General features: G+C 65.2%; 1 protein-coding gene and 1 non-coding gene across 2 annotated transcripts in view; both read left to right on the forward strand.

Annotated features, from left to right (window-relative positions):
* The window catches only part of LOC137491572 (uncharacterized), a 22,042-nt gene that overhangs the window by 6,523 nt on the left and 8,019 nt on the right, over nt 1-7,500 (forward strand). The gene's annotated exons all lie outside the window — the stretch shown is intronic.
* The window catches only part of LOC137495138 (18S ribosomal RNA), a 1,940-nt gene continuing 587 nt past the window's right edge, over nt 6,148-7,500 (forward strand). The window contains exon 1 of the ribosomal RNA XR_011015055.2: nt 6,148-7,500. This exon is cut by the window's right edge and continues 587 nt beyond it. This is a non-coding gene — a ribosomal RNA (18S ribosomal RNA).

Consider the following 7,500-nt stretch of genomic DNA (forward strand, 5'->3'; position numbering starts at 1 on the left):
CTCTGGTCGTCCGTTTTGGGCATGGTGCTGCATAGATTGAGTGTGGGTTGGTGGTGACCGGTCAACTCCGTGGCTATAGATCACCGGGACATGTCTGCCAATCCCTGCCCTGGCTTGCACACTTTCCCCCGGGTATGCATAGCCCCGTGGCTCGGTGAAGTGGAAGTTCTGGTGCTTCAATAGCGACGTTGTGGCTGGGCCCCGCAAGCCGGCTCTGGTCGTCCGTTTTGGGCATGGTGCTGCATAGATTGAGTGTGGGTTGGTGGTGTCCGGTCAACTCCGTGGCTATAGATCATCGGGACATGTCTGCCAATCCCTGCCCTGGCTTGCACACTTTCCCCCGGGTATGCATAGCCCCGTGGCTCGGTGAAGTGGAAGTTCTGGTGCTTCAATAGCGACGTTGTGGCTGGGCCCCGCAAGCCGGCTCTGGTCGTCCGTTTTGGGCATGGTGCTGCATAGATTGAGTGTGGGTTGGTGGTGACCGGTCAACTCCGTGGCTATAGATCACCGGGACATGTCTGCCAATCCCTGCCCTGGCTTGCACACTTTCCCCCGGGTATGCATAGCCCCGTGGCTCGGTGAAGTGGAAGTTCTGGTGCTTCAATAGCGACGTTGTGGCTGGGCCCCGCAAGCCGGCTCTGGTCGTCCGTTTTGGGCATGGTGCTGCATAGATTGAGTGTGGGTTGGTGGTGACCGGTCAACTCCGTGGCTATAGATCATCGGGACATGTCTGCCAATCCCTGCCCTGGCTTGCACACTTTCCCCCGGGTATGCATAGCCCCGTGGCTCGGTGAAGTGGAAGTTCTGGTGCTTCAATAGCGACGTTGTGGCTGGGCCCCGCAAGCCGGCTCTGGTCGTCCGTTTTGGGCATGGTGCTGCATAGATTGAGTGTGGGTTGGTGGTGTCCGGTCAACTCCGTGGCTATAGATCATCGGGACATGTCTGCCAATCCCTGCCCTGGCTTGCACACTTTCCCCCGGGTATGCATAGCCCCGTGGCTCGGTGAAGTGGAAGTTCTGGTGCTTCAATAGCGACGTTGTGGCTGGGCCCCGCAAGCCGGCTCTGGTCGTCCGTTTTGGGCATGGTGCTGCATAGATTGAGTGTGGGTTGGTGGTGTCCGGTCAACTCCGTGGCTATAGATCATCGGGACATGTCTGCCAATCCCTGCCCTGGCTTGCACACTTTCCCCCGGGTATGCATAGCCCCGTGGCTCGGTGAAGTGGAAGTTCTGGTGCTTCAATAGCGACGTTGTGGCTGGGCCCCGCAAGCCGGCTCTGGTCGTCCGTTTTGGGCATGGTGCTGCATAGATTGAGTGTGGGTTGGTGGTGTCCGGTCAACTCCGTGGCTATAGATCATCGGGACATGTCTGCCAATCCCTGCCCTGGCTTGCACACTTTCCCCCGGGTATGCATAGCCCCGTGGCTCGGTGAAGTGGAAGTTCTGGTGCTTCAATAGCGACGTTGTGGCTGGGCCCCGCAAGCCGGCTCTGGTCGTCCGTTTTGGGCATGGTGCTGCATAGATTGAGTGTGGGTTGGTGGTGACCGGTCAACTCCGTGGCTATAGATCACCGGGACATGTCTGCCAATCCCTGCCCTGGCTTGCACACTTTCCCCTGGGTGTGCATTGCCCCGTGGCTCGGTGAAGTGCAAGTTCTGGTGCTTCAATAGCGGCGTTGTGGCTGCGCCCCGCAAGCCGTCTACCAAGAGAATAAAGGCGGTAAGAGCACCAACGGCGGCCGGCCAAACTCCAGTAGTGACAGCCAGGTGGGTCACCAGCAGCACACAATACTCAATTGGGCCACCAGCAGCACGCAATACTCAATTGGGCCACTAGCGTCACACAATACTCGATTGGGTCACCAGCGGCACGCAGCCCCCAAATCCAAATAGTAAAGGCAAGGTGGGCAACCAGCGTCAAACAATACTCGATTGGGTCACCAGCGGCACGCAGCCCCCAAATCCAAATAGTAAAGGCGAGGTGGGCAACCAGCGTCAAACAATACTCGATTGGGTCACCAGCGGCACGCAGCCCTCAAATCCAAATAGTAAAGGCCAAGAGGGCCACCAGCGGCACGCATTACTGAAATGGGTCACCAGCAGCACGTGAGTCTGTCAAGTGCATTTTAACAAAGTCAGTGTCCCCGGGCTTAATAGTGGGGTGCCCGGGCACGGCTGGTGAACGGGTTCCATGTGGTGGGGTCGTAGGCCGGCCCATGTCTCCCGGCTTCAAGCCCAGGCCGGCCAGCCAGCCAGCCAGCCAGCCAGCCACCCCCAATCCAGCCAGGCCAGGTCAGGTCAGGCAAGCCCAGGCCGGCCAGCCAGCCAGCCAGCCAGCCACCCCCAGCCCAGCCAGGCCAGGCCAGGTCAGGCAAGCCCAGGCCGGCCAGCCAGCCAGCCAGCCAGCCACCCCCAGCCCAGCCAGGCCAGGCCAGGTCAGGCAAGCCCAGGCCGGCCAGCCAGCCAGCCAGCCAGCCAGGCCAGGCCAGGTCAGGCAAGCCCAGGCCGGCCAGCCAGCCAGCCAGCCAGCCACCCCCAATCCAGCCAGGCCAGGCCAGGTCAGGCAAGCCCAGGCCGGCCAGCCAGCCAGCCAGCCAGCCAGCCACCCCCAATCCAGCCAGGCCAGGCCAGGTCAGGCAAGCCCAGGCCGGCCAGCCAGCCAGCCAGCCAAGTCCAGCCAAGCCCACCCCCAGTCAGCCAGCCAGCCAGCCAGCCAGCCAGGCCAGGCCAGCCAAGCCCAGCCCAGCCCACCCCCAGTCAGCCAGCCAGCCAGGCCAGGCCAGGCCAGCCAAGCCCAGCCCAGCCCACCCCCAGTCAGCCAGCCAGCCAGCCAGCCCAGGCCAGCCAAGCCCACCCCCAGTCAGCCAGCCAGCCAGCCAGCCAAGCCCACCCCCAGTCAGCCAGCCAGCCAGCCAGCCAGGCCAGGCCAGGCCAGGCCAGCCAAGCCCAGCCCAGCCCAGCCCAGCCCACCCTCAGTCAGCCAGCCAGCCAGCCAGGCCAGGCCAGGCCAGCCAAGCCCAGCCCCAGTCAGCCAGCCAGCCAGCCAGCCAGCCCAGGCCAGCCAAGCCCACCCCCAGTCAGCCAGCCAGCCAGCCAGCCAGCCCAGGCCAGCCCAGCCCACCCCCAGTCAGCCAGCCAGCCAGCCAGCCAGCCCAGGCCAGCCAAGCCCACCCCCAGTCAGCCAGCCAGCCAGCCAGCCAGCCAGCCAGGCCAGGCCAGGCCAGCCCAGCCCAGCCCAGCCCACCCCCAGTCAGCCAGCCAGCCAGCCAGGCCAGGCCAGGCCAGGCCAGCCAAGCCCAGCCCACCCCCAGTCAGCCAGCCAGCCAGCCAGCCAGCCCAGGCCAGCCAAGCCCACCCCCAGTCAGCCAGCCAGCCAGCCAGCCAGCCCAGGCCAGCCAAGCCCACCCCCAGTCAGCCAGCCAGCCAGCCAGCCAGGCCAGGCCAGGCCAGCCAAGCCCAGCCCACCCCCAGTCAGCCAGCCAGCCAGCCAGCCAGCCAAGCCCACCCCCAGTCAGCCAGCCAGCCAGCCAGGCCAGGCCAGGCCAGGCCAGGCCAGCCAAGCCCAGCCCACCCCCAGTCAGCCAGCCAGCCAGCCAGCCAGCCCAGGCCAGCCAAGCCCACCCCCAGTCAGCCAGCCAGCCAGCCAGCCAGGCCAGGCCAGGCCAGGCCAGGCCAGCCAAGCCCAGCCCAGCCCAGCCCAGCCCAGCCCAGCCCAGCCCACCCTCAGTCAGCCAGCCAGGCCAGCCAAGCCCAGCCCACCCCCAGTCAGCCAGCCAGCCAGCCAGCCAGCCCAGGCCAGCCAAGCCCACCCCCAGTCAGCCAGCCAGCCAGCCAGCCAGCCAGCCAAGCCCACCCCCAGTCAGCCAGCCAGCCAGCCAGCCAGCCAGCCAGGCCAGGCCAGGCCAGGCCAGGCCAGGCCAGCCCAGCCCAGCCCAGCCCACCCCCAGTCAGCCAGCCAGCCAGCCAGGCCAGGCCAGGCCAGCCAAGCCCAGCCCACCCCCAGTCAGCCAGCCAGCCAGCCAGCCAGCCAGCCAAGCCCACCCCCAGTCAGCCAGCCAGCCAGCCAGCCAGCCAGCCAAGCCCACCCCCAGTCAGCCAGCCAGCCAGCCAGGCCAGGCCAGGCCAGGCCAGGCCAGCCAAGCCCAGCCCAGCCCAGCCCAGCCCAGCCCAGCCCACCCCCAGTCAGCCAGCCAGCCAGCCAGGCCAGGCCAGGCCAGCCAAGCCCAGCCCACCCCCAGTCAGCCAGCCAGCCAGCCAGCCAGCCCAGGCCAGCCAAGCCCACCCCCAGTCAGCCAGCCAGCCAGCCAGCCAGCCAGCCAGGCCAGGCCAGGCCAGCCCAGCCCAGCCCACCCCCAGTCAGCCAGCCAGCCAGCCAGGCCAGGCCAGGCCAGGCCAGGCCAGGCCAGGCCAGGCCAGCCAAGCCCAGCCCACCCCCAGTCAGCCAGCCAGCCAGCCAGCCAGCCAGCCAGCCCAGGCCAGCCAAGCCCACCCCCAGTCAGCCAGCCAGCCAGCCAGGCCAGGCCAGGCCAGCCAAGCCCAGCCCACCCCCAGTCAGCCAGCCAGCCAGCCAGCCAGCCCAGGCCAGCCAAGCCCACCCCCAGTCAGCCAGCCAGCCAGCCAGCCAGCCAGCCAGGCCAGGCCAGGCCAGCCCAGCCCAGCCCACCCCAGTCAGCCAGCCAGCCAGCCAGGCCAGGCCAGGCCAGGCCAGGCCAGGCCAGGCCAGGCCAGCCAAGCCCAGCCCACCCCCAGTCAGCCAGCCAGCCAGCCAGCCAGCCAGCCAGCCCAGGCCAGCCAAGCCCACCCCCAGTCAGCCAGCCAGCCAGCCAGCCAGCCAGCCAGGCCAGGCCAGGCCAGGCCAGGCCAGCCCAGCCCAGCCCAGCCCAGCCCCAGTCAGCCAGCCAGCCAGCCAGCCAGCCAGCCAGGCCAGGCCAGCCCAGCCCAGCCCAGCCCAGCCCAGCCCAGGCCAGCCAAGCCAGCCCACCCCCAGTCAGCCAGCCAGCCAGCCAGCCAGGCCAGGCCAGGCCAGCCAAGCCCAGCCCAGCCCACCCCCAGTCAGCCAGCCAGCCAGCCAGCCCAGGCCAGCCAAGCCCACCCCCAGTCAGCCAGCCAGCCAGCCAGGCCAGGCCAGCCCAGCCCAGCCCAGCCAGCCAGCCAGCCAGCCCAGGCCAGCCAAGCCAGCCCAGGCCAACCCAACCAGCCCAGGCCAGCCAAGCCAGCCCACCCCCAGTCAGCCAGCCAGCCAGCCAGCCAGGCCAGTCAGTCAAGCCAAGCACAATGTCAGTTGTGGGTAACCAGCAGCACCAATCTGAGAGACAAAGTTATTTTTGGGTGACCAGCAGCACAGTTTCATTGCAAAGTTAGTTGTGGGTAACCATCGGTACCGTTTCTGAAAGCGAGAAGCCTTAAATCACCAGTCCACTCCGACATCCATGACCCTCGAGCTCTGGCCTCAAGCCGGGCAGGGTGTGACCTCTCGGGCCTTTCCCTGCCGGACGTCCGGGTAACCGTAGCTGGTTATCGCTGACCTGCCGTCGAGGTTTCGGGGAAGGCGTGATTTAGCGGACTTAGGTTTTGAGCGCGTAACTACGTGCCACCGCCTTCCACCACATGACCGATGGGAAATGTGCGCGATGCCCCAGGGGCAGGCCCCTCGCCCGGTCATCTGACAAAGGGGACCGCTGTGGGTGGGGTGAGATCCTCCCCGATTTGGGCATTCGAAAGGAGGGCGAGGTGGGTCTTCACCCGGTCCTCGACCCTAGCTTATTGGGTGAAATAGACTCAGATGGCCCGTCTGCCTCGGAATGTCCTACATTGACGGGAATAGGTGCGTAAGTTGGTGTTGTGCGTGCGCCTTAACCGGGCAGCATCCCTCCCTGTCCTCCCCACCCTCCCGGGCTGGACCCCGGGCGTGTTGGCTGGCGGCGGGGTAGGATTGGTGTGCCGGGTAGGTGTGCGCGGCATCTCTGGCGCAGTTGTTCCCGTTACGAAGCACGAACCTTCCTGGTGATGGCCTCGATTAGAAGCCATGCCCGTTCGCGGCATACCCCAACCCCCCTTCTGCGTGAAGGCCGGATGGGTGGCGGGTAGGCAGTGGGTAACCGCCGCCTCTCCCCCCCTCTCCCTCTGGCATTTTACCTGATGTGTGAGGGGCTACCTGGTTGATCCTGCCAGTAATATATGCTTGTCTCAAAGATTAAGCCATGCAAGTCTAAGTGCACACGGACGGTACAGTGAAACTGCGAATGGCTCATTAAATCAGTTATGGTTCCTTTGATCGCTCCTCCCGGTTACTTGGATAACTGTGGCAATTCCAGAGCTAATACATGCCAACGAGCGCCGACCTGGGCCGCCCTTCTCCCCCTATGTGGCGGGGTGGGGTGGGTCCCCGGGGACGCGTGCATTTATCAGATCCAAAACCCATGCGGGTGCGCGGGCGGTGGAGAGGGGGGCCTCGCGCCTACCCGCCGCCGTCCGCCCCCGGCCTCGCTTTGGTGACTCTAGATAACCTCGGGCCGATCGCACGCCCTCGCGGCGGCGACGGTTCATTCGAATGTCTGCCCTATCAACTTTCGATGGTAGGTCCGTCGCCTACCATGGTGACCACGGGTGACGGGGAATCAGGGTTCGATTCCGGAGAGGGAGCCTGAGAAACGGCTACCACATCCAAGGAAGGCAGCAGGCGCGCAAATTACCCATTTCCGACACGGAGAGGTAGTGACGAAAAATAACAATGCAGGTCTCCTTCGAGGCCCTGTAATTGGAATGAGCGTATCCTAAACCCATGGGCGAGGACCCATTGGAGGGCAAGTCTGGTGCCAGCAGCCGCGGTAATTCCAGCTCCAATAGCGTATGCTAACGTTGCTGCAGTTAAAAAGCTCGTAGTTGGATCTCGGGGACCGGGCCGCGCGGTCCGCCGTGAGGCGAGCCACCGCCGGTCCCGGACCCCCAGGCCTCCCGGCGCCCCCCGGATGCCCTTGACTGGGTGTCCTCGGCTTGGGGCCCGGAGCGTTTACTTTGAAAAAATTAGAGTGTTCAAGGCAGGGCCGACTGCGCCCTTATGAATACCCCAGCTAGGAATAATGGAATAGGACCCCGGTTCTATTTTCTGTGGGTTTCCGGAACCCGGGGCCATGATTGAGAGGGACGGCCGGGGGCATTCGTATTGCGCCGCTAGAGGTGAAATTCTTGGACCGGCGCAAGACGGACTGGAGCGAAAGCGTTTGCCAAGAACGTTTTCATTAATCAAGAACGAAAGTCGGAGGTTCGAAGACGATCAGATACCGTCGTAGTTCCGACCGTAAACGATGCCGACCCGCGATCCGGCGGCGTTACTACCACAATGACCCGCCGGGCAGCGTGTGGGAAACCACGAGTCTCTGGGCTCTGGGGGGAGTATGGTTGCAAAGCTGAAACTTAAAGGAATTGACGGAAGGGCACCACCAGGAGTGGAGCCTGCGGCTTAATTTGACTCAACACGGGGAACCTCACCCGGCCCGGACACGGA

This window comes from Danio rerio, chromosome 4, assembly GCF_049306965.1.
Source record: "Danio rerio strain Tuebingen ecotype United States chromosome 4, GRCz12tu, whole genome shotgun sequence".
Lineage (NCBI taxonomy): Eukaryota > Metazoa > Chordata > Actinopteri > Cypriniformes > Danionidae > Danio > Danio rerio.